Source organism: Helianthus annuus, chromosome 9, assembly GCF_002127325.2.
Source record: "Helianthus annuus cultivar XRQ/B chromosome 9, HanXRQr2.0-SUNRISE, whole genome shotgun sequence".
Taxonomy (NCBI): domain Eukaryota; kingdom Viridiplantae; phylum Streptophyta; class Magnoliopsida; order Asterales; family Asteraceae; genus Helianthus; species Helianthus annuus.
The window spans coordinates 104,344,851-104,369,699 of record NC_035441.2 but is presented as its reverse complement, the minus strand read 5'-3'; the positions used below and the strand labels follow the sequence as shown (position 1 = coordinate 104,369,699).

Here is a 24,849-nt window from a genome sequence, read left to right as displayed (position 1 = left end):
TTTGGGCAAATTCATGGTTTTCTTCGCCTAAAGAATGAAACCCACATCAAAGTTCATTCCTTTTAGCAAATTCATTGTTTTTTGGCTTAAACAACAAAACCCACATCAAAGTTTGAATCTTTTTAAATATGGTTTTCTTGGCAAAAAGAACAAAACCCACAAAGGTTTTTAATTCTTGATCAAAACTTTGTAACTTTTGATTAGTATTTTGCAACAATGGATGGAAGTGACATATACAAAGCTGCAAATAATATAAGGTTAGGGAGTTCAAGAGCAGTTAGTACAAGAACATCAAGTTTAAGATCTGGAAGTACTTCTGTATGGAGGAATTCTGGTATGGATGTTTTCTCAAAATCTTCACGTGAAGAAGAAGATGATGAAGAAGCTCTTAAATGGGCTTCTCTTGAAAAGCTACCCACATTCGATCGACTGCGAAAAGGTTTACTTTTCGGATCAACCGGACCGTCTAATGAAGTTGATATTGATAATCTTGGAACAGAAGATAGAAAACATTTGCTTGATAGACTTGTGAAAGATGCTGATGAAGATAATGAGAAGTTCTTGTTGAAGCTCAGAGACAGGCTTGATAGGTACCAAAAGATTTTCATATATTTATATTGTTTTTTTTTTTTTTTTTTTTTTTTTTGAGTTCTTCATGGGATGTATATAAATGGGTTTGATTTGAATTGTTTACAGGGTTGGAATTGAGCTGCCAACAAGTCAAATTTGAGCATGTGACTGTTGAGGCTGATGTGAATACTGGAAGCCGAGCCTTGCCAAGTTTTATAAACTTTCACATAGATCTTTTTGAGGTAAGAAAAAGTTAACAATGTGGCCGTTTTATAAATCAGTGTCGGATCTAGGAATTTTTTTGCACAGGGTTCTTTTTTATAGATTCTCACTAATTTTTTCCAAATCATACAAAGTCTTCACTAATTTTTTCTATTTTTTCCAAACTGATGTTGGAGGCCCGAGACATCATCATAATTTGCATATGTATTATCATTTGCAGCGGAAGAGAATACATAATTTGCAGACATGATTAACAAATGTGCAGAACAAGAAAGAATGAACGATAAAATGGACACTTTCAGATTAAGAGGGAAAATGTCTTGATACCGGACTGGATTACCGGTCAGGCCATATATATACATAATATGTGGCGGTTAATTTTGGCGGTAAACTGCCTTATGACAGTTTGAATTACCCGCTCCGGTTCATGATCCGCACATAACTTGACCCATACTTAATACATAATAATTGTAACTTAATTATTACATAAACTAGATAATAAAGTTTATATATTCTGACTAACACCCTCCCGTAAACTTGATTATCGTTGCATCATAACGCTCTTGTTGGCTTCATCGACCGCTTTTCGAGCTTCACTGAAATTGAATCGGCGTCGTTTCTTGCGAAGAATCCACGATCCGTCTAGACTGTTTCTTGTAAACAAAGCATAATGCTCTGTTTCTTTATCATTTCGTGAAGATTCGGCTTCCGCACTTTTGCTTCTTCTTGTTCTTTCGTTTGCAGCCATGGGAGTTCCTTCTTGTTCCAACATTTCTTTGTCTTGTGCCTTCTTTTGTACCGATTTGAACTTGTAATAAAATACAAGAACATCTAAGTACATTGCATAGATGATTCTGATAAAATCTCCATCTTGGTATTCGAAACCAAGATACTTCGCTATGGCCGGCCACAAATTGTCAAGTGTGACACTTTGATAGCCTCCATCCTTTTCTACCATAACATACAAATCGAGTAAATTTATCTTTCTTCCGTCATCCAATCCAACTGTGGGGGTATTATTCGCGTAGTTATTTCCATTTTTTCTTTTAGGAACCAACCCACCATAGTTTCAAACTTCACTTCCAGATCGTGTTTGTACTTAAACACGAAATCTCTATCGTCAATCATATCTAACAAGGCTTGACAGTCGGAGAATTCTTTGAATTCTAGTGCCCTTATGATCATCCGACTCCAATCAAACTCTTGTTCATTCGATACATTTAATTCTTCGAAATATGAATTCAAGTAATCTTGTTTGTATTTTTCATTCATATCGTTCAGATTTAAAACTTTCTGTCTTTCTTTCATCCCCAATTCTTCTTCTTTGGTCAGACCAGTAACATCACTAATGGTATTTAACACGGGTGGACAAAACATTGGGAAAATTCTACAAGTATCACCACTTTTCTTGACGGTAAAACCTTGTAGAGTGAGTTGATTCATGCTTAAAACATTTCTGTTCAATTCGGGAGTATACAGAACACTTTGTATTCTTACAGTTTCGTTGTTGGATTTAATATCCACATTTCCTATACCCCGGATGAACAAGAAATCATTTTCACCGGTCTTTGTATCAACACCAATTAAATGTTTAATCCTTTTAAAAACATTTATATTACCGGCGTAGTGATGAGAGAACGAGTAACTGACATACCATATGTCATTCCACTGGCCACCATCCGTGCCAGTAACGATCATTTCGCCCCGATCTCCTGCATCCATCCTTTGTGTTTGGATTCCGGTGTTAATCGCTTGATTAACCAATTGGGTTGCTTCGTCATTTTCCTTTGATTTACACGAGTAAATCAGATGTCCTGGCCGATGACAATAGAAGCATAACTTCACCCTTCGTTTGTGTTTCACCCCTTCATGTTGTTCATCTTCGCAGTGTTGGCATGGTAGTGTAGAAGAAGATACTCTAATTTCTGCAGGAATTCTTGATGTGGCTCTGATACCACTATGTTGGAGGCCCGAGACATCATCATAATTTGCATATGTATTATCATTTGCAGTGGAAGAGAATACATAATTTGCAGACATGATTAACAAATGTGCAGAACAAGAAAGAATGAACGATAAAATGGACACTTTCAGATTAAGAGGGAAAATGTCTTGATACCGGACTGGATTACCGGTCAGGCCATATATATACATAATATGTGGCGGTTAATTTTGGCGGTAAACTGCCTTATGACAGTTTGAATTACCCGCTCCGGTTCATGATCCGCACATAACTTGACCCATACTTAATACATAATAATTGTAACTTAATTATTACATAAACTAGATAATAAAGTTTATATATTCTGACTAACAACTGAGAGGGGTCCCGGGACCAAAACAGCCCTAGATCCGCCCCTGGTTTTATTGGTTTACTGGTCGGACTGCTTTTTAAAACATGATAGACGCTATAAATAACTTTAAAACAAAATATTGAAGTAGTTTATCTTTTGGTGTGGATTTGTAATGTTAATAAACTGTGAAGCATAAAAAAATATTTATAAAATTCGGTTCAACCGGTCCGGTCCATAACTGCCAGTTCAAAAGTACTCAACCGGACCGATTCTTTAGCTGTCCTGATCCGGTTACGGGAACAATGCTTTTTACATTATTCTTGATGTTGCTGAGAATTTGTTTATATTTACAGGGGCTATTGAGTTTGTTTCATTTACTCCCAAATTCAAAAAAGCATATAACTATCCTTGATGACGTCAACGGTGTCATCAAGCCTAGCAGGTGAGTAGAACATAAATCCCCAGGCTGATTGTATAAAAACATTTCATGTGGTATATGATACGACCGTATAGATATGGTATACTGGTATAGTTTTTGAGTACCCCTAGTATACGGGCGTATAGTCCTAAAATCAACAGAGGGTTGATTAGTAAATAACATGTCAAAACTAACCAACTTTCAAAAATTTGTTTTAAAGGAAAGTTGACCATTTTGATTTTTGACAATGTTAACTTAATTTGAAAAACATTAACTTAGGAAATTGTCAAAACTTTCTTGTACTGAATCCAACTTTGTTGAAAATTTGATAGTTCCTGAATATCGCTTATGTTGACCGTTTTCCGATTACGTGTCCTATTAATCGTACTGATTTTCGTGTATGAACATTTGTAGAATGACATTACTTTTGGGTCCCCCGAGTTCTGGGAAGACAACACTCTTGTTGGCCTTGGCTGGTACACTTGCAAAGGAGCTTAAGGTAATGTAAGACCCTAAGTTGACTTTATTAGTATTTATAGTAAATATTGTAATTGATATATATTTACCCAATCATTGCTCAATCACCAGCTATGAGATTAGCATGATTATAGGCTAGTCAAGAATCACTTTCCTGTATATATTCTCTTTGATAGAGACAAAGAAAGCAAAAAACATTTTAGCCAAACCTCCTAAACTAACATGGTATCAAACCTATCTCTCTAATTCATTCGATCCTGCCAACCCATTCCTTTCTTCTTAAAACAGCTAACTTCTTTCTTGATCTACCATTTCCTTCATTTCAATGGATCCTAAAAACCACCGCGCTATAACCGTTTCCAATGTCAAAACATTCATCCCCATTACTCTCGAGAGGAACAAGTGAATACGCCTCATGGGCGGAACTCTTCAAACTCCATTGTCGAGCCTATCAAGTTCTCGACCATCTTTCACCTCGCCAAACCGAAACATCCTCCGCTGCCCCCAAAGACACAGACAAAGAAAAATCATCGGACTCCAAAACCGATGACGTGTGGGATCGCCTTGATGCCATAGTCCTTCAATGGATCCATGGCACCATTTCACACGATCTTCTAAGTACAATTATCCGCCCCGACTCCACCGCTTGTTATGCTTGGATGGCTTTGAAAAGCATTTTTCATGACAATCAAGTAACACGTGCCGTTTTGTTGCAAAAGAAATTTGCTAACATCAAACTCGACTCCTTCACGACGATGACGGCTTATTGTCAAGAAGTGAAAATGCTTTCGGATCAATTGGCCAATGTTGGTTCACCGGTCAACGAACGAACCCTTGTTATTCAACTTCTTTCCGGTCTCAATGAAGCCTACGGAAGTGCCGCCACCATCCTCCAAAATAAGGTTCCATTCCCTACCTTCTACGAAGCTCGCTCTCAATTGATCCTTGAAGAAACTACTGAGGCAAACCGAATTTCCAATGACACCGCTTTTCACACGTCTCACCAACAAAATACTTCCAACCCAAATGCATCTACCCAACCTACTTATAATCAAAACAGAAACCGATGCAGGGGCCGAACTCGTGGTCGTGGAAGAGGCAGAACCTCAACAACACAATATCCCCAATACCCTCATTCACCACAGCCGACATCCCACTATCCATCATATGGAGCCCACCCTCAGCAACCTACTGCCCAAACTAATCCCCCACCATACTGGCCCCAAACAAATAATAATTATTGGGCCGTACCACCTTGCCCATACCCCACCACCTCACCTTCTCGGCCCAACACCCCAAACCCAAATCAAGGCATCTTGGGCCCTCGACCTCAGCAGGCCTATACCGCAACCGAACCGGCCCACATACCAACCGAACTAGGCCAAGCTTTTAACAATTTTACGCTAAACCCACCCGATCAAAATTGGTATATGGATACGGGCGCCACAGGTATAATGACTAACAACTCTAGTAATCTTACTTCATGTTTAAATAAGGTTTATAACCGAAACATTATCGTCGGTGATGGCACCAATATTCCAGTCTATGCAATTGGAAACCATACCCTTCAACACCCTTTTCCTAAATTCAAATTAAATAATATTCTTTTTGCACCTAAACTTGTTAAAAATCTAATTTTCGTATGTCGCTTTACCACCGACAACAATGTTTCAATCGCGTTTGACCCCTTTGGTTTTGATGTTAAGGATCTCCACACACGGGCACCCCTCCTTCGATGTGATAGCACCGGTGACCTCTACCCTCTCACCATTCCCTCAAGATCACAAGCTCAAGCTTCCCATGCACCGGTCTCTACCTTTTTAGCCATGTCTCAAGATACTTGGCATCGCCGTCTTGGACATCCCGACAATAATATTTTGCGTTTTTTAAAACCTTATTTGTCTTCATTTTCCAATAATGTTAAACATTCTAATATTTGCAAACCGTGTGTATTTGGGAAACAAATTAAATTCCCATTTCATGATTCTAATACTTGCACTTATTTACCTTTTGACATAGTACATAGTGACTTATGGACATCGCCGGTTCTTTCCTCAACCGGATGTCGGTACTATCTTCTTTTTCTTGATGACAAAACCAATTTTCTTTGGACCTATGCTCTCACATCTAAATCCCAAGTATTTTCTAAATTTCTAGAATTTCACAAATTAATTTCCACCCAATTTCACACTAATATTAAATGTTTTCAATGGGATAATGGCCGTGAATATAATAATAGCTCATTCCATAATTTTTGCACATCTCATGGAATGGAATTTCGTTTCTCTTGTCCATTACACATCATCCCAAAATGGTAAAGCGGAACGTAAAATACGATCTATTAACAACATCATGCGTACCATTTTATCCCACTCATCCATGCCCCATAATTTTTGGCACCATGCCCTTGAACACGCCACCTATTTTCTCAACATATTACATACCAAAGTCTTGCATCACTCAACTCCCACTTCTAATCTTTACCATAGACAACCCACATATGAACACTTATGCATTTTTGGGTGCCTATGCTATCCTCTTCTACCCTCTACCTCCATCCAGAGACTCGCCGATCGCTCCACCCCATGTGTTTTCCTTGGTTATCCTTCAAACCATAGGGGATACAAATGTTATAATCTCACTTCCAAACAAGTTATGATTTCTCGTGTTGTTGTTTTTGATGAAAATAATTTTCGCTTCAAAAACCCCACCCCAATTCCCACTTCATATGATTTCCTATCTATAGACCCCCACTCACTTCTATGGTCTGACCCCACCATCCCAACCACCCACATACCCACTGACCAATCCCAAAATAATAACTCACTACCTCAAAACTCTCATTCACAAATTCACTTGCAAACATCTCCCTCTATTTCCACTATGTCGTCTTACATCCCACCTCCATCTCCATCTTCCATACCAACTTCACTAAATAACCACTAATCATTTCCCACACCCTCAAGCACCCAACAAAACACTATCCCAAACTCTCCGATCTCACCACCACCTCAGGTTATCCCGCCACCACCTCCTATAATCCCACCACCACCCCTTGCCCAACCACAACGAACCGTCACAACCCGCTCCATGTCGGGTATTCACAAACCAAAACAACATTTCAACCTCAACACCTCCTCCTCTCCTCTCATCTTGTCACACCCCCAAAATCCACCCGTGGAGTACCACCGCTTGGAGGCGTGACATGACCAGGATCAAGCCACCAATCATATTGAACATAAGTGTAAATAATAAATGTCATTCATCAATACGAAAGGTGTTTTCAAAACCAAACATAATCAATTGTGTAGCGGAAGCATTATTGTAAAAATCCAACATAAGTATCAAGTTCTCATAATGTAAATGTTTAACATGAACTCAACAGTCCATGTGCCCACAACGATCGCGCCTCCCGTGCAAGCTCCGTGTACCTATGGTCCTGCAAGGCATGTAACAGAGAGTCAACAACTAGTTGAGCGAGTTCACAGTAAGTAAGTTCGTAATAGTAAGTTCATTTTGTAACATGTGGCTCTACTCGGCCGATAGTATGTTCTATTGGTGGGGGCTTCCCATATTTGTATATACACTAGACTATTTGTAACCATAAGTGTTCTTCTTAACCCGAGAACAGTAGTACGTACAAGGTTTACGTAGGTTTTACGTAAGTGTCCTTCTTATCCCGAGGACAGTGGTACGCGGGGGTTTACGTAGGTTTTACGTAAGTGTCCTTCATAACCCTAGGACAGTAGTATGTATGAGTTTACGTAGGTTTTACGTAAGTGTCCCTCGAACCCTGAGGACAGTGGTAAGCACAAGTATTACGTAGGTTTTACGTAAGGGTCCTTCGCAACCGAGGACGATGGTAGATAGTCTAGTAACAGTGTAAATCCCAATAATTCCTCAATCCTTTTCCTTCAATCCCATTCCCTACCCACCGGGAATCCCATGCCTTGGTAAGAGTGTGAACTCACCTTGGTTTGCTCGGCAGATTACACGAAAAGTTACTTGAACTAAGAGTGGTCAACCACGTCCTAACAGGGTTACCATACAAGTCAGGTTTTGGTTTCGAGTAGTGCACATAAGTATCACATAAGCTAGCAGGTGATTAACACATATCGATCATGGCAAACACACAGTGCACGTAAACATATTAGCAGTCAATTCCATAACATCTGATACTTGTACGATCCAAAGGTAAAGCCAAATAACAGGCGGCCCAACATGTTGTGCGCTCAGCACCGCCTTATGCGATTCACAACATGTTGTGCGTTTTCGTTAATCACCCGGACCAAATAACAAGAAGCCCAAACAAATCTATAAGCATAAACACGGCCCAATCAATTAAGCCTAAGCCTTGTGCGATCCGGACAGCTTGTGCGACTGAGTTATCCTTGTGCGATCCAAATAACTTGTGCGACTGGGTTTGGGCCATTCGGTTCAATAACACATCAAGTCCAAACAGTGTGGGTGAGGCCCAAGATCTTGTGCGATCGGCACGATCTTGTGCGGTCCACCCGATCTTGTGCGATCATGCATAAATAAGCAGTACTAGGTGCCTTATGTGTTTGTACCCTGTCTTGTGCGATGCACTTGTGCGATCAGATCAGGTCTTGTGTGACCTGATCTTGTGCGACTGGGAGGACTTGTGCGATTAGTTATAACATTCCAACAATCATGCACATCAGTTACAATTTCAATCAAATCGTTTGACCAACTAAATAACTTCCGTATTTACAATTATCAATTAACAATTTACATTCAAGCCAATAATCGATCAAACCAAGAAATTATCATTTGATCCGTATAAACTCTAATTAATCATATATGAATAAACATTCAAATAATCAATTCATATCATCAGATTAGTGAACCTTTATACTAATAAGCAACCCTAATCAAAATCAAAGCATGCACACTAATTTATCGATTCACATGAACATTCAACCGATTGCATTCATTCACTCCTAAATCAACAAGCAAACAATCTGAAAACGGGACACAATAGTTGATTAACATCTATTATCATTCAATCCGATTCACAAAGACATTATCATATAACCATCATTGTTCATCATACAATCCTAACCATCATATCAGATCATGGAAATCATACATCATGTAACACACATATCACAACATTAATCATGAAATCATAGTAATACACTAACCGATTAGTAGAATCAAACAGGAAAGGTGATCCGAACCCAAGAAATATTCGATGGGGAGGGTATGTTTTCCGTCGAGTTTGAGAGAGAGGATGAGAAAGGTTTAGGGTTTGCTAAACTTGTGTGAGTTAGTGAATTGTAGAGTTTATACTCACACCCTAGGTAACATAAAGGAGTGGGCCGAAACCCTTCATGGGTTGCCTTTGAGTTCTCGAGTGCAAAAGGTGTAGCCCAAATGGGCTTGTGCGATCGGGTGAGTCTTGTGCGTTTGGGCTCGTTTGCATACATACGTATATTACACATAGCACATATCAAACATAACATTCATTAAATTAGCATATCTAATAATTACACCAAGTTCACATACGTTACATTAAGCACATGTATAAGTTCGGAAATACGAGTTGTCACACATCTCTCCTATCCCTAAAAATCCATCTGAAGCTTTATCCAATCCTGACTGGAAAAATGCCATGACCAACGAGTTTCGGGCCCTTATTGAAAACAAGACGTGGGAACTAGTACCAAAGAGACCCGACATGAATATAGTCCGTAGTATGTGGGTTTTTCGACACAAAAAGAAGGCGGATGGGACACTTGAACGGTATAAAGCCCGTCTCGTTTGTGACGGACGCTCTCAACAGGTAGGTGTCGATTACGGGGAAACATTTAGCCCGGTTGTCAAACCGGCAACAATTCGAACGGTCCTCACACTTGCATTATGTAACTCATGGCCAATTCACCAATTGGATGTGAAAAATGCTTTCCTTCATGGCCATCTTCAAGAGACCGTCTTCATGCACCAACCTATGGGGTTTAGAGATCCAAACTATCCAAAACATGTGTGCCTACTTAAAAAAACTTTGTACGGCCTTAAACAAGCACCACATGCATGGTACCAACGTTTCGCCGAGTATGTTTCAAAAATGGGATTTCGACATAGCCAATGTGACCACTCATTATTCATCTTCAAAGAAGACATTCACACAGCATTCATTTTACTCTACGTGGATGACATTTTATTGATCACATCATCCGATGCTCTACGTGAACGGTTTATGACTATGCTCTCTACCGAGTTTTCCATGAAGGATCTCGGTCCTCTTAGCTACTTTCTTGGAATCTCAGTGACACAACACAAGAACTCTTTATTTTTATCACAAGAGAAATATGCTAAAGAAATCCTTGAAAGAGCCGGTTTAGCAAACTGTCATCCGGCTACCACACCGGTAGACACCCAACAAAAGTTGAGTAGTAACTCGGGAACGCTTTAGAGAACATCACTGAATTCCGAAGCCTCGCGGGTGCCTTGCAATATCTTACATTCACACATCCCGACATCTCATATGCCATTCAACAAATATGTCTTCATATGCACGCCCCAACAACTACTCATATGCATGCTTTGAAACATATACTTAGATACATCCAAGGAACCATCACATATGGTCTTCACTTACACCCCTCTCCAACCGCTTCTCTCATCACCTATACGGACGCGGATTGGGGAGGTTGTCCCGACACCCGCCGCTCAACATCGGGGTATTGCGTTTACATGGGCGATAATCTTCTTTCATGGTCCTCCAAACGACAACCTACTTTATCTCGCTCAAGTGCCGAAGCCTAGTATCGCGGTGTGGCAAACGTGGTTTCGGAGGTTTGTTGGCTACGAAACCTCCTCCTCCAGTTGCATCATCCACCCAAACACGCCACTTTGGTCTATTGTGATAACGTTAGTGCTATTTATCTAGCTGGTAATCCCGTTCAGCACCAACGGACAAAACATATCGAAATGGACATCCACTTCGTTCGTGTAAAAGTCGCCAAAGGTCAAGTTCGTGTTCTTCACGTCCCTTCGCGATATCAAATAGCCGATGTGTTCACTAAAGGACTACCAAAAGTGCTTTTCGACGATTTTCGAGACAGTCTCAACATCCGTGAACCTCCCGTCTCGACTGCGGGGGAGTATTAGTATTTATAGTAAATATTGTAATTGATATATATTTACCCAATCATTGCTCAATCACCAGCTATGAGATTAGCATGATTATAGGCTAGTCACGAATCACTTTCCTGTATATATTCTCTTTGATAGAGACAAAGAAAGCAAAAAACATTTTGGCCAAACCTCCTAAACTAACATACTTCATACTTTTGTCACACTACTAAAAATTGTGATGTGTGCACACTTTTTTTTCATGGTATAAAAAACACATGTAACCTTTTGACAAACATGTATTTTTAGTAAAGGCAGTGTGGACCTCATGATACTACTACACACTCTTAATTAAGTGTGTAAACATGTCATCAAAAGTGTATACAGTTAGTTAATTTGTTGTCTATTGTTTCTAGAATCTAAATAGTTTTTTTTTTTTTTTTTCGTAACATGTAGAGTACGGGTAAGGTAACATATAATGGGCATGAACTACATGAATTTGTACCCGAAAGAACTTCTGCTTATATCAGTCAAAATGACGTCCACATTGGAGAAATGACTGTTAGAGAAACACTGGCTTTCTCTGCAAGATGTCAAGGCGTTGGATCACGATACGGTTGGTTTTTAATTATTATACTTTATTAATTATGTTTTTAAAGGCACATTCTTATGTGTAACACCACTCATATACCAAAACTTTCAGATATGCTAACGGAGTTGTCAAGAAGAGAAAGAGACGCACACATAAAGCCTGATCCTGATGTTGATATCTTCATGAAGGTATGAACCTATTTAAATTTAAGAAAAAGCATTGTGAATCCTTTATGGTCAAAGTTCAAATGATTTATCATCGTTTTATTGTTATGCAGGCTGCTGCAACCAAAGGTCAAGAAGCTAGTGTGATTACAGATTATACTCTCAAGGTATGATAATGTGACAAAAATGGTTTGGGTTGGCTCTAAACACGGAATTCTCTATTTTTTTAAAACTTTTTTGTAAGTTATTAATGTGTCAAATATGAGTGCTTATAAAATTTAGAGTAAAGTACACAAATGGTCCCTATGGTTAACCAAAATTTTGGATTTAGTTACTAGTTTTTCAAAAGTACAGGGTTGGTCCCCACTGTTTGCACTTGTAACGTATTTACTCCATAACTTTTGCCATAAATACACGGATGGTCCTGTGGTTTGCACTTTGTAACGCATTTAGTCGCAAACATTTAGTGACTAAATGCGTTACAAGGTGCAAACCGCATGGACCATCCATGTACATTTGGCAAAAGTTAGGGACTAAATGCTTACAAAGTGCAAGCCACAGGGACCATCTGTGTACTTTAAAAACGTTAGGGACTGAATTCAAAATTTTGGTTAACCACAGGAACCATGCGTATACTTTACTCTAAAACTTAAGTAATGAATAGAAGGATTTAGCTGGTTTTATGTATTAAAATGACTTTTGACCCGTCTGATTTTGAGCGCTTTTCTTTTAAATAGAACTTTAAAGTCAAAATCAAAATGGTCAAACTTTTAAATGGAGCTTTAAAGTTCTATTTAAAAGAAAAACGCTCAAAATCAAACGGGTCAAAAGTCATTTTAATACATAAAACCTGCTAAATCTTTCTATTCTAAAGTTCTATTTAAATAGAACTTACGCCTGCTTGCGGTGTGCGTATATAATGTCTATATGTGTGGGCCCTCATGGGGCAAAAGTGAAATTGCACTAATCTTAACGTTATTTTACTAATTTCGTGAAAATAACGTTAAAAGCGGCTTAGCGGCGGACGACTAATCATGCCTCATGTGGTGGCGTTGATAGCCGAAAGACAAGGGGGTACATGCACAAATCGGCCTTTGTCCCACTTGCTTAGTGTTATGTGCCTCATGTCCAAGGCTTGATACAAAACTACTATTGAGTTGGGGGTCTCATTGGAAGTAGCATCTCTATTCCTACGGGGTAGAGGCAATGATGTCTACATCTTACCCTCCTGAGACCCTACCTTAGCTTTGCTATTGGTGGGATTTACTGAGTGTGATGATGATGATGATTCTTTTAAATAGGATTAACTCAATAATAATGATTGTATTGCAATTAGAAAAGAGATTAAAGGGATTAAATAGACGTAAACTCTAGCCTAATAATATAATGGGCCAATTAGTTATTTGGGCTGATATTCCCCCGCAAGCTGAGGGCGGGGGACGACCTGCAACTTGGACCTGAGAAACATGAAACGTTGAGAAGACAAGGGCTTTGTGAATACGTCGGCAATCTGGTCATCAGTCTTAATGAACTTGACATTCAGCTTCCCTTTAGCAACTTGTTCTCGAACAAAATGAAAATCCACCGTGAAAGACTGGGTTGGCCGATAGATATGTAGCACCAAGATTATCGCACCATAACGTTGGTTTAGAAGCTGTAATTCCCAATTCCCGAAGGAGAGATTTGAGCCAAATTATTTCAGCAACAACATCGGCAATGGCTTTATATTCAGATTCTGTGGAGGACCGAGAGACGGTCTTTTGTTTACGAGCGGACCACGAGACCAGATTTGAGCCCAAATAGATTGCATATCCCCCCGTGGATCGTCGGTCCACCGGGCAACCAGCCCAATCAGAGTCTGAATACGCTTGAACAAGGGGACTAGATCCATCATCCCAACAGGAATCAGAGAAGGCATGAAGATGAGATGCAGACGAATGCCGGAAAAGGAGCCCAAGATTAATAGTTCCCTTTAGATATCGTAGGATTCGTTTAACAGCTGACCAATGGTTTTCAGTAGGTGCATGCATAAACTGGCAAACCTTGTTGACTGAAAAGGCAATATCAGGACGTGAGAGGGTAGCATATTGAAGGGCACCAACAATCTGACGATACTGTGCCGGATCAGCATAAGGCAGGCTGTCATTTGGCAAGAGAGCTGATTTGACATCCATTTGGGAGGCAACAGGTTTACATTTAGAGAGTCCAGCCCAATTAATGACATCAAGTAGGTACTTTCTTTGAGAAAGAATTAAACCAGAGGTCTGGTGGGTGACTTCAATGCCCAAAAATAATGTAGTTTACCAAGATCTTTAACTTCCAGCATCGAACTGAGCTTTGTGATGATGGAGTTAACCAGTTGGGAGTTATTGCCAGTGATAATGATATCATCAACATAGACTAAGACATATACAATGCTACCCCGGTGATTGTAGATGAAAAGGGACGGATCGGTTTTGGAACCGTAAAAACCAACCTGTTGCAAAGCTGTTAACAGTTTAGTGAACCATGTTCGTGGGGCCTGTTTGAGGCCATATAGAGACTTATGGAGACGACACACATGATGGGGTTTAGTAGGATCAACGAAGCCAGGGGCTGAGTCATATACACTGTTTCTTGAAGATCTCCATGAAGAAAAGCATTTTGAGCATCCAATTGCTTTAAGGGCCAATTGTTGGAAACCGCAAGGGATAAAACCGTACGGATAGTGACTGATTTTACAACTGGGCTGAACGTCTCATGACAATCCATCCCGGACTGTTGCCGAAAACCTTTCGCTACGAGTCGTGCTTTATAGCGACTGATATTGCCATTGGAATCGGTTTTCAACCTGTACACCCATTTACAATCAACAACGTTAGTATTATCGACACGAGGGACTAACGACCAGGTTTCATTTTTGTGTAAGGCCTCTAATTCCTCTGCCATGGCACGACGCCACTCCAGGGATCGGTTGGCAACGGTAAAGGATGTGGGTTCGGTTGGGTTGGAGGTAATGGATGCAGTGAAGGCCGAGAGGTCAAAGGGTTGAGTTTGTTTTGGGTTTTGTCGAACATGAGAAGGATGAGGTCGAGGTGGCAGAGGGTGATTCTGTGGTGGTGGTGGGGGTGGAGGTGTTGGAGGGTCATTTTGTGGAGGAGGGGTCAGAGTTTGAGGTGGAGGAGGGGGCGGTGGGAATGGTTGAGTGGGTGGCATATTTGGTGTATCAAGGTCCGGGATTGGGTCAGGGAAGATAGAAGTGTAAGGAGATGATGGCGGTGGAGTAGGTTGGGTAGGTAAGGGTTGTTGGTAGGGAAAAACATGTTCGTTGAAGCGTACATGTCGGGCAATATAAACTCTTTCGGTTTGTGGATCAAAGCAGCGGTACCCATGGTGAACAGGGCTGTATCCAAGAAAGACACAAGGGAGGGACCGAAATTCAATCTTATGTCGATTGTAAGGAAGAAGACACGGAAAGCACTGACAGCCAAAAACACGAAAGAAGGTGTAATCCGGTTTACGACTAAAAAGGATTTGGAAAGGGGATTTGTTTGAATTTACTCGAGAGGGAAGACGATTGATGAGGTAGACCGCTATTTCAAAGGCAAAGAACCAGAAACGTTGGGGTAGATGGGCCGGAGCGAGAAGAGCAAGGCCAGTCTCCACAACATGGCGATGGCGTCGTTCAACAGTCCCGTTCTGTTCACTAGTATGGGGACATGACCTGCGATGAACGATGCCTAGAGAGGTAAAAACGAAGTTAAATTGCGAAATTCCCCTCCCCAATTAGATTGCACACTTTTAATTTTTGTATTGAATTGGCATTCTGCCATGCGAACAAAATTGGTAAACTGAGAATAAACATCCGACTTTTGATTGAGTGGAAAAAGCCACATGTAACGGGAATAATGATCAACACACAATAAGTAATATCGATAACCATCAATTGACAAAGAGGGAGGAGGTCCCCAAACATCACAATAAGTCTAAAATATTATTACTACGAAAAGTTGAATCTTGCAAATGGAGTTTAGAAGACTTGCCCTTTTGACAAGAGGTACACAAAAAGGATGACAATTTATTTGAAATAGGTAAAGAACATGAAGAAACAAGAGAATTAAAAACTCGACCATGGGGTGACCCAATCGTTGATGCCATATTATGGAGGAAGCTTTGATGGCGGTGTAAGCAACTTTAGGAAGCGACTGAAAACGAGGAAGTCGGATGGAATATAATCCTTGTTCACTGGGGCCCCGGGGGATGAGTAGCTTGTGTAACCTCGTCTTTGACGACAAAAAAAGAAGAATGAAATTCAAAAAAGACATGATTGTCACTACAAAATTTTTGTACAGAAAGTAGGTTTTGTTTAAGTTGTGGGACATGAAGGATATCTGAAAGTTTGAAAGTTTTATTTGAAGATGAAAATTGTTTTGAGCCAATACGTAGGATAGGAAGGGGGTTACTGTCACCAACACGGAGAGAGTCATTACCATAGTACGGCTCAGAATTATCGAAGCTGTACAAATCCGGAGAACCATGGTTGTTAGCACCTGTGTCAGGTTTCCAAGTGGAATAGGAGCCGGCATCTGAAGCAGCAAAATTGGCTTGTGCACGACCTTGAGAAGGCTGATTTGGACATTGAGACGGAATATGTCCGATACCACACCTGTTGCAATGACCGTAAACCATATTTTGGGTGGAGGCCCAAGAAAACAGTCGTGTGGCTTGATGCTCGCAGCCCCGATTAGACCGATCGTTGTCGCGGTAATTGCCCCTGCTGCCTCGATTTGGACGATTGTTACTGTAGGAACTAGATGCAACATATGGTTGGGGTTGAGGGGCTGTGTTAGAGGCTGCCGGTGATTGAGAGGTTGCTGGTTGAAGCTGATAACCGATTTGGGCAGCCATAAGTTGGAGGGACTGCAGTTGCTGCTGAATACCATCAATACCAATGGAGTTGGGTTGAACAAATGCAGTGGCAACAGCCGCAAATGGCTGTGACGAGTGGCTAGCTGCAACCGGAACCGAATGAAGACGATTCAGCATATAATCGTGATCACTCAGCAGCTCGTGTAGTTCGTTAAAGGCAACCGGAGTGGATCGAGCAAGAAGATTACTTTTCAGCCCATTGTACTCGTCTCGTAGACCAGCGATAGTAAGCATAACCAAGTCCTTATCTTTTATCGGTTCACCTATGTTAGCAAGAGCGGTAGCGTATTCTTGAGCACAACTCAAATAGTCGACTGGTTTTTCATCGCCTTTCATGGCGAGTTTAAGAAGCTGAGTTTTTAATGTAAATTCATGGGAAGATGTTGATGGAGCATAAGCACGTTCTAAAGCAAGCCAAATATCACGAGAGGTTTTACCTTGAACGTGCTGGAAGGAGGCTTCAGAGATAGTTGAAACAAGAACCATACGAACATGAGCATCATTAGCAACCCAACCCGGGTAACTAGGGTTGACAGCGGTGGCTTCTCCGGTCGTAACTTGTTCCGGTGGGCATGGTATAGTGCCGTCAATATAGCCAAACAGATTTTTGGCAATAAGGAATGGTTCGATCATTGCTTTTCAATAACCATAGTTTTTAGGGTTAAGAGTAAAGGCAAATTTGTGAGAGTTATGGGCCGTTTTTTTCTTGAGTTGTAAAAGGTATGATAGCCGCCATGGATGTGGGAGATTGTTTGGCCAGAATTTTAAAATGTCGGCAGGAGCCGGAGTCGCCGGAACTTGCATGGCAATGGGAGGGTAAGGCGGCGGCTGATTTAGGGTTTTTAGGTTTGGCTCTTGATACCAGATTAACTCAATAATAATGATTGTATTACAATTAGAAAAGAGATTACAGGGATTAAATAGACGTAAACCCTAGCCTAATAATATAATGGGCCAATTAGTTATTTGGCTGATAAATAGAGCTTCTGATCAGGTTATAGTATTTCAATATGTACTTTTCAAGTCAAATGGGTAATTAGTGTCTGGGCTGGTTGGTGTAAAGCATGATTACAAAAATGGTATTATTCCAGCAGTCTCATTTTTATATAAAACGATGTAGTAGGTTTTATGCATTAATAATACACTTTCGGTCGACATTCTACCAGCTTGACACATTTGTCCCGTTTTCTTTTAAATAGAATGCCTTTCGACCCGTTTGAAACATATTTAGCTGCTTTTATGTTTCAGAACATATTTTTTTTGGCCACTTATAAGTAAATGACCAAAGATGTTATTTAAAAAGAAAATGGTTTTGTGTGCAGGTATTGGGGCTGGACATGTGTGCGGACACGATGGTTGGAGATGAAATGATAAGGGGAATATCTGGTGGACAAAAGAAACGTGTGACGACGGGTGAAATGATAGTGGGGCCATCAAAGGTTCTTCTTATGGACGAGATATCAACAGGGTTGGATAGTTCTACTACTTATCAGATTGTGAATTCAGTTAAACAATTTCTTCACATTCTCGAGGGTACTGCTGTCATTTCACTCCTGCAGCCCGCACCAGAAACATATGATTTGTTTGATGACATTATACTCTTGACTGACGGTAAGATCGTTTATCAAGGCCCGCGTGAAAATGTTGTCGAGTTCTTTGAATCAATGGGATTCAAATGCCCAGAGAGAAAAGGTGTTGCTGATTTCTTGCAAGAAGTAAGCATGCATTACGTCTAACTTATAGACGTTGGTTGCTAAAATCGGCAAAGAGTATTATTATTAGTCCTCATATATGGTGTTGAAATCTTGTTACAGGTGACATCGAAGAAAGATCAAGAACAATATTGGATGAGAAGGGACGAGCCTTATAGATTCGTGACAGCCAAAGAATTTGCACAAGCGTTCCAGTCATTTCATGTTGGAAGAAAACTGGCACACGATATTTCGACCCCGTTTGACAAAAGTAAGAGCCACCCGGCTGCTCTGACAACTGAGAAATATGGTTTAAGTGGTAAAGAGCTCTTGAAAGCTTGCACCGACAGAGAAATATTGCTCATGAAAAGAAACTCGTTTGTCTATTTCTTCAAATTGTTTCAAGTAAGTGTTATACTGTTATGTTAAAAAATTTTGGTAAAAAAAAATATATATATATTAACCTTCATTGGTTGTTTTCAGCTAACTGTGATGTCACTCATTGCTTTAACGGTGTTTTTGCGAACTGAGATGCATAAAAAAGATCTAGAAGGAGGAGGATTGTATACGGGTGCTGTATTTTTTGGTGTTGTTACGATAATGTTTAATGGATTGTCTGAGATATCAATGACGATTGCGAAACTTCCTGTTTTCTACAAGCAACGGAACTTCCTTTTTTACCCTCCGTGGGCGTATGCTGTTCCATCATGGATCATCAAGATTCCCGTTTCATTTATTGAAGCTGCGGTTTGGACTATTCTCACTTACTATGTCATTGGATTTGATCCTAACGTCTCAAGGTAACTTGTTTGGGAACCCTCACAATATTAGCACGTACGTCCAAGGCTTAAAAAAATCTTGCTTGCAGGTTCTTCAAACAATACTTGATACTGTTGCTTGTTAACCAAATGTCTTCTGCACTATTTCGGTTCATTGGAGCAATGGGTAGGAACATGATCGTTGCAAACACGTTTGGTTCATTTGCACTTCTCTTAGTGTTTGCGTTGGGCGGTTTTGTCCTTTCACGAGGTATTACGTGAACTAGTTATGCATTTGTCTGCTTCGTTTTTCAACTAATAAATAAATGGGCTTTTTTTGTTGCAGATGATGTCAAGGGTTGGTGGTTATGGGGATACTGGTCATCTCCCATGATGTATGCAATGAATGGAATAGTAGTAAACGAGTTTCTTGGGCACAGTTGGCGAACAGTAAGTCACACAACTTTGTTTTATGTAAAGATTAGGGAGTTGGATAATGGGTTAAACGCGCTGGCCCAAGGTCGGGTCAAAGTCAAACCACATATTCTTTTGCTCGCCACCTTTGGTTTTATGTGATATCGTATTCGTCTTTCAAGTTTTTGTATCTTGAAATGCCTTTTTTTGGTGTCATATATAGCCTGTGAACGGTACAACGCTTGGGAAAATAGTTATCAAATCAAGAGGGTTCTTTGCAGAAGCTTACTGGTATTGGATTGCAGTTGCGGCCTTATTCGGGTTTATTTTCGTCTTCAATATATGCTTCGCTTTGTCTCTCGCCTTCCTAAATCGTGAGTTTCATGTGTTTCTGATACCGGTTACAAATCTTGTATTGTCATTTTATAACATCTTTTTTTTTTTTTTTTTTTACAGCTTTTGAAAAACCTCAAGCTAATGCATCGACAGAAGATGAAAGCGATTCAGCCGTTGAATTATCATCCATGAATAAGGAATCCACAAATGAAGGAAGTCATAATAAGAAGAAAGGCATGATCCTTCCGTTTGAACCGCATTCTATCACCTTTGATGATGTCAAATACTCCGTTGATATGCCACAGGTAAATTAGTTAATTCCCAAGAATGGGTTAACACGTGCCAGCCTTGTTGACCCAGAACGAAAAATTTATTGATGGGGTTATGAAAACTATTGTAGGAAATGAAAGATCAAGGGGTAGCTGAAGACCGTTTGCTGCTACTTAAAGGCGTTAGTGGGGCTTTCAGGCCTGGTGTTCTCACCGCTCTAATGGGTGTAAGTGGTGCTGGTAAAACTACTCTCATGGACGTGTTAGCCGGTCGTAAAACGGGCGGGTATATCGAAGGTGATGTCAAGATTTCCGGGTATCCAAAGAAACAAGAAACATTTGCTCGAATTTCTGGTTACTGTGAGCAAAACGACATCCATTCACCTCATGTAACCGTTTACGAGTCTTTACTATACGCAGCATGGCTCAGGTTAGCATCGGATGTTGATGAACACAAGAGAAAGGTTAGTTGCTTAACAAGCCTGTTTAAAAAGCCCGGATGATTGATGTTTTAAAATTCTACAGATGTTTGTTGATGAGGTGATGGACCTTGTGGAACTCAACCCGATAAAGGATGCATTAGTCGGGTTACCAGGTGTCAACGGGCTATCAACAGAACAAAGAAAGAGGTTGACCATAGCTGTTGAGCTCGTGACTAACCCGTCTATAATATTTATGGATGAGCCAACTTCTGGGTTAGATGCTAGGGCTGCAGCCATTGTGATGAGAACGGTTAGGAACACCGTGGATACAGGAAGAACGGTTGTTTGCACCATTCATCAACCAAGCATAGACATATTTGAAGCTTTTGATGAGGTACAATTAAACAAATGCACTTTATTACCATAAATATACAAAAGATTAACGTATTTAATACTTTGCGGTTTTGTAGTTGTTCTTGATGAAAAGAGGTGGACAAGAGCTATACGTTGGACCCGTAGGTCATCATTCATGTGAATTAATCAAATACTTTGAGGTATGAAACTATCAATACGAACCAAGTTGCATTTGCGAGTGTTTGCTTATTAATAGTCAATTTTAAATCGTATTTACACTACTTATGTATTTAAAAAGTAAACATGTTGGTCCAAAGGTGTTTCGGGTCAACCCATCACACTTGATTTGACCCAACAAAAAAAGTTAACCATTGTGACTGACTACTCATGAACGGGTTTAACTAATTGGGTTACTCTAACGGGCCAGAAAGTTGAAAAAAAAGTTATTAAATAAAGAAACCAGTTGTCAAACGGGTCGAAAGTTATCAACCTTGTATTTTTTTCCCCTTGAAACAGGCCATAGATGGTATAAGTAAGATTAAAGACGGATATAACCCTGCAACATGGATGTTAGAAGTCAGTACTACAGCACAAGAACTCGCTCTCGGAGTTGATTTCACAGAAATCTACAGGAAATCCGAGCTTTACAAGTGAGTCTGCCTAGATGGATCGAGTGGTTACAAAACCCTTTAATGTTTTTGTAATACTTTGTTTTTTGCCCGGCTAGCTTTTTGCTAGTCCGGTTTGGTTTCTAATATAGTTGGCCTTTTCTAAAAAAGAATAACCGCCTAGGTGGCAATCTTTTGTTTCAAAGTTATAGTTTTGTTGATTTTTTTTTGGTCAAAATATGCAGGAGAAACAAAGCCCTGATTGCCGAATTAGGCGTACCACGTCCCGGCAGCAAAGATCTGTTCTACCCAACTCAATACTCGCAGCCCTTCCTTGTACAATGCATCGCGTGTCTATGGAAACAACGGTGCTCGTACTGGCGGAACCCGCCGTACACCGCTGTGCGTTTCGTCTTCACCACTTTTATCGGCATTATGTTCGGTACAATGTTTTGGGATCTTGGCAGTAAAAAGTAAGCATCATTATTTCTAAGCAATAATAGAGTGTCCATTGGGGATGAAATCGAGCCTAGCTAGCCTATCATAGAGCTCGCTAGAGTTTTGCTTGTTTCAAGCTCTATTGCTACTCGTTAATTATTTATTAAGTTATAGTTATTATTTTTATACAACACATCAACATGAAATATATAGTATTTAGTTATATTTATCATATTTTGGGTATAATATTATTATTATTATCTACATATATATTATATATTAAATAAAGTTTTTTAACTAATAGGTTCGTTTAGGCTCGCGAGTCCACTCAAGCTCGATAAACGAGGCTTGGACTCGAGCTCGTTTATGCTCGGCTCAATTTGATTTTTTAACTAGTTGATCTCGAGTAGCTCATGAGCGTCTTTGGCTCGTTTATGCACCTAGTTTCAGTTTCGGACAATTTATTAATCAATTCGTGATGTATTTCAGGGCAACGCAACAAGATCTGAATAACGCGATGGGTTCGATGTTTGCAGCAGTTCTTTTCTTAGGAATCCAGAACGCATCAGCTGTTCAACCGGTGGTAGATGTTGAGCGAACTGTGTTTTACAGAGAAAGAGCCGCCGGAATGTACTCTGCTCTGCCGTATGCTTTCGCTCAAGTTTTGGTCGAAATCCCGTATGTGTTGGTGCAGACAGGGGTGTACAGTGTTATAGTGTACTCCATGATCGGATTCGAGTGGACTGCTGCTAAATTCTTTTGGTATTTATTCTTCCAAATGTGTTGTTTCCTCTACATGACCTATTACGGTATGATGACCGTCGCTATCACCCCCAACGCCAACATCGCCGCAATCATTGCCGCCTCGTTCTACGGAATCTTCAATCTTTTCTCGGGATTCATCATTCCAAGACCTGTAAGTTTCACTAAGTTAGTTAAAAATTATTATTTAAGGTTGTGACAAACGTACCCCTTTATCCACTTATACTAAATGTACCCCTTTTCATATCATTCAGCATACATGATGCTGTATAAAAAGGGCGAACATATTTATACATGTATAAAGAGTGAACGCGCTTATACATGTGTATATAAATTTTATTTTCTTTTAACTTTAAATGAGTCAAATCAAAGGAGGTGCATTTAGTAAGAGGGAGTATGTTTAATCAACTTTTCACTTTATTTGCGTAATCTTTTCTGAAATCTTAACTCTAACATAAACAGAGCATTCCAGTGTGGTGGAGATGGTACTACTGGGGAAACCCGCTTGCTTGGACTATTTACGGCATGGTTGTTTCACAGTTCGGGGACTTTAACGATGAGCTACCGAATGGTGAAACCATTAAAGGTTACTTGGATCGGTTTTTTGGTTTCAAGCATGATTTTCTTGGGGTTATTGCCGGGGTGCACATTGGACTGGTTTTGTTCTTTGCTTTCATCTTTGCTTATTGCATTCGATCCTTTAATTTCCAGAAGAGATGATTTCGTTTTCATGTTTGGTAGATGAACAACATATCAATTTGTGTAACTACTTGTAACAAAGTTGTGTTTCCTATAGGATATATTATGTATAGGATTTAAGATCCTTGTTTTTCCAAAAACATATTTCTTGTTTAGTCAACCGTTTTTTTTATTATTTTTTTTTTACATGCAGCTCGGAGACTTTGAGTACGTTTGTACATGTGCCTATGGGTGTGAATTTCTGATACGACCTGAAAACAAGACTTGAACCTAGCACGAAATTCGTGGGTTTAGGTTTAGTCTAAACGGGTTTGGGTTAGTTTCAGGTTGAACTCGCGAACCCATTTAGCTAAACGGGTCAGGTTCGGGTCAACCCGGTCGGGTTGGCGGGTTGACCCGTTTAACCCCTTTATATCATCTTATATTTTTTTTTACAATATGCTTTATGTTATAAATTAATTTGGGTGTGTATTTTATGCCATTATTATAAGTTAAAAAGAGAATTCACATAAGATTTTCGTTAGAAATGGATTGAAAATTGGGTGTGTATTTTATGCCATAATTATAACTTAAAAAGAGAATTCACATAACGTGACGGCGTAGAAAATGCATTACAAATTTCCAACACTATATTTTCGTTAGAAATGAGTTGAAAATTGCGTAGTAAATGCATAATAAATAGTTTTCAACAGGCTTTTTCCAACATCAAGATTTTGTTGCAAATCTGAATTTGCAACGCATTTGTGACGGAAAAGGGCATCGAAAATTTCTAGTAGTGAATTAATGCATTGTTTAATGGGATAGTTAGCAAGCATCAATCAAACAAGGAGCATCCAAACATATTAATTTGTGTAACATACAGTTAATACTATTTTTAGATAATTATTTACTAAAAATGAGACCAAATATGTATAGGCAGTTAACTCTATGCTTATTCGCTTAACCACAGAACAAGATCATTCGGCCGGCAATTGAACATAAAAGCTATATCATTTGACTGTTTTATATGCATTTGCATAATCAAACACATCATATGATTTAATTGTTTAAATTAACAACACTATCATCCAACATTTCGAGCCATAAAAAATATGAAAAATGGGTTTCTCAACACAGCCCAAGCTTCCAGTTAAGTTTAAACTTGAATTCAAGTTCTTGGCCTACAAAGTGCGACGAAGTTAGACGTGCACTTGAATACAGTTGTTTCATAGCCGTGTATATTGGTAGAGAGGTCATCCATCATATAGCTAGTTCTTTTCTCCACACACTACAACTTAAAAGAAAACTTAATTTCATAAAAATATAATCCTACCATTTATATATGGTGATTGGGTCATTGGACCTCCTTGAAC

General features: G+C 39.7%; 1 pseudogene; it reads left to right on the top strand.

The window, feature by feature from the left end:
• The first annotated feature begins 201 nt into the window (after positions 1 to 201).
• LOC110876099 lies at positions 202 to 23,518 on the top strand (annotated as a pseudogene).
• Positions 23,519 to 24,849: the final 1,331 nt, after the last annotated feature.